Below are 3,628 nucleotides of genomic sequence, written 5' to 3'. Positions count from 1 at the left end.
TTCAAATTGCATCATTTTTTAAAATCTTCTGCTGTGCATCACTTGCTAGGACAGTTGTACCAGTCTTTGGATACAGTCTTTCCTGTGAGAGCGGTAACAGGTCTTGCTATTCTTTTGTCGACATCCAAACTGTAGTACCGATCTGAAATGAAGATACGGCAGAATTAAATTCCAGAAACTACATTTAGTACGTGTAAAGAACCTTGAAGTTAAACCCTTCCTTTTAATTTCATTTAGGTATGAACAACAGATTTTTTTGTTCCACATGCGTATATGGAGTTGAAAGGCTTATAACAATGAATTTTTGTCCTGAACTCTATTTTTTTACATGTCCTTTGTGTTTAGCTACATTTCAGAATACTGCTAATAAACAGGGAGTAGGGAAAAATACTCGTATACTGCCTAGGACATAGAAATAGTCTTAATAATTTGTAAGTCAAACAAACTGGACACAAAAAAATCCTGCACTGACTATGAAAGTAGGTCCCCAGGTATGAACTGACCTATATTAAGTTTTGGAATTAGATAATACTGGCAGAGACTTAATTTAGTATCCCCTGTTTGGACATGGCTAGTTCTTGGACCTTTTTTTTGCCCCTGAATTATCCAGAACATAATGGGGAATGATTTACATGATCCTCGCTAGAGGGAAAGGATCCCCCTAATCTGGAATCATGAATAATTTTTTTCTTGTGAAGAAAAATGGGTCACATTTCTTCCTTTTTTGTTTTGTTAGAAGCATAATTCCACACAAGCCAGTAAAAAACTATTGCTGTGCAGTGGTCCAAGGATTTCAATCTGTCATCTGCATTTAAGCATCAGGCGTTTTGTCACTTCACAAGCCTTACAGCAACGCGTTCTCTGCAACTGGCTGGTTTGAATCATTGTGCCTCATTGCTGCTAGTTGTCCTGTAACTATTGACTTCTTAATCGAAACATCTCTCAATTACAGGCAACATTTTACTTCTCAGGACATTTTGGTAGTGCTTAAAATCAGTCTTGCAGAACCACAGGCGGTCACCTCATGCTTTGGGAAGCTGAGAGATACATGGGCTTCTTTCTTCCCCATCCCCTAGTCTTTTGAGGTACATAGGAACTTGCATTAGCTTTAACTTACTGTAAGAGAAGGCATAATAATCGTAGCCATCTGGCTTATTGTAGTTGGGTAGTGATATAGTGTAGTGAATAACTTTCGGGAGCCCCTTCCAGTAGGCAGTCATTTTCATTTCCTTACGCAAAACTCCTGTGAGCAAAAGAAAACTTTAAATTAGGAGGTGTTGCAGTGTGTCTGCTGTAAGCTATCATTTGCTTGTATGATCTATGGCAAGCGAGATCTATTGGATTAAAAAGCTTTAAAAGTACTGTATTTAGCAAAAAATAAAAATAGAATGTTGTGTTTTGGAAATGACTTATGATTAAAAGGGTTGTATGAACAAAACGTAATAAACGTAAGTTACCAGATGGATATGAGTTGATTCTGACGGTCCGAATAACAGTTGGCGTTCTGACTGCACGTTGAAAGCGTCGCCTTATTACAAGCCTTGGGACATAAGCTGGGTATCGTATGGTAACCTGGGTTGTTCTTCTTTGACACTTCTTGGCCGGTTCTTGTCTGTACACATACTGTTGCATGTTGCCGTCTGAAATAGGCATTTGTTTCATTTGGTTAAAACAAAGCAAGAACAAAACAGAAAAAAACCCACAACTAAACAAAAACAACAAAAAAAGAACCACCCTGCCAAACCATCAGGTAGATCAAAATATCGCTGCTATCTGCATTACACAAAGGAAATCAATAGCATCGTTCTAACACAGCTGCAGCCTTCAGCTTTTTATATCCGCTCCCCCATTTTGAGATTAAAAAAGCCTTGTTCTCGAAATCCAACACATGCTTCTAGATGTAGTGATAACTCCTGTGAGCTCATTACCATTATAAGAAAATTATATTAATTTAAAACAGGAAGTAGGGAAATTCCCAGATGTAGTTATGAACTGGTAAGATTAAAGCCTTCCCTCTTCTAATTAAATTGAGACTTGAACAGTTTTACCACCAAATAAAACTTATTTTAATGTTTATTATTATTATTTTATTATATTATTTATCATTATTATATGTTTATTATTTTAATGTTTGTCCAGCAGAATGCTAGATTCTGTCCCTTGCGGTCCTGTCTTACTTTAAAATGCACATGGAACTCTTAAGTGCTAACGGACATTTTTAAACCAGGCTATTCTTCGACCACCCAGCATACTGAAATCATTTGTTTCTGGTTTTGAAAGAAAATACGTCTTTCATCAAGAAAAATTGTGTTGCATTCCCAACTAAGGCAATTCAAGCAGTTTTTGATCATCTGTGGAAATGAGAGACATACCTCTTTTGATAAAATAAACAGATTCTGGTCTGCTGTTGTATCTTGCCACGGGGAGAGTTCCCACTATTTTCCCACTTAGCCCTGCAAATCCGTTTGCAAGAGGTTTGGGATAGCCTTTATCCATAACACCGTTAGTGAAACGCCAGTATAAGGGACCCTAATGATTTAAGGAATAAAACGAGCTTTAGAGGAAATTAATTCTTGGCTATAGAGGTTACAACACAGACAGGAAAAATAATCATACCACTAGCATTTTGCTAACTGCATTGTAAAACTAACTGGAACCACTCCTGTAACCACTAACAACAGGGAAAAATATTACAACTTTAGAAAATACCTTACGTAGTCTTCTAACACTACCTGTGATGGGGGTAGATTATTTTAGAAATTAACTGCTAGTGGTTACTGAACAAAGCGGTTTGCTTTCTAAATCTCTATAAATTTCACAGCTAGAAAAAGAGGTTTGAATTCCAGGACTGAATGATTAATTGGGAAATAACTGCATGAAAGTCTGTAACGAGGTGTGAGAATTTCATTATCATCTTCCAGGGAGGGAAATGGATTAGGAACAAATTTAGGCCATGCCTGTGCGAGGGAAAGAACCTGATCTAGCGAAAGGTGCCCCCGCAGGAATGGATGACCTCTAAAGGTCCCTTCCAACCCAAACTATTCTGTGATTCTGTCACTCATTCTATGACCATAGACACCCATATTTTAAAGAGATGGATTTTTCTGAAGTGTGGCTTATATATAAATATTACTCAATAAACAGTTGTTCTGTCAGGGCTTTGTCTCCAACAGGGAAAAGCTCACAGAAGGTAGGTGTTTCCTAACGAGCAGCATCTCAAGGCAGACGAGGAGGGGGCTTGGGGAAGAAACATTTCACCTACAGAGTTTCCAACTATTTGAAAACACCTTTTGTTAATCAGAAAATGAACAGTGCAGCCCCAGAGCAAGGAGAGGCCCCTCGTCTGCAGGGCTGCCTCTCCACACCTGTGCCTCGTTCCAGGCTGACCCGCCCCACCCACCTTGATGAAGAAGGTCTTGCCGTCGCAGTTGCACCTGGAGAAGACGGAGTCGATGGGCGATGGGATGCCCCAGCCGTCGCTGATTCGGCGGGGGTTGGTCGTCGGTGGGCTTCGGCCGTTCAGCAGCCAGTAATAGTGACCTGTGCGGCATGAAGAGCCCCAGTCGGACGGAGGGAGAAAGGCAGGGGAAGAGAGGAGCCGCCCGGCCGGCAGGAGCGGGCCAGGCCC

Source organism: Apaloderma vittatum, unplaced genomic scaffold (assembly GCF_000703405.1).
Source record: "Apaloderma vittatum isolate BGI_N311 unplaced genomic scaffold, ASM70340v1 scaffold9901, whole genome shotgun sequence".
In the NCBI taxonomy this organism is placed as follows: domain Eukaryota; kingdom Metazoa; phylum Chordata; class Aves; order Trogoniformes; family Trogonidae; genus Apaloderma; species Apaloderma vittatum.
Note: the sequence above shows the minus strand (reverse complement) of the source record.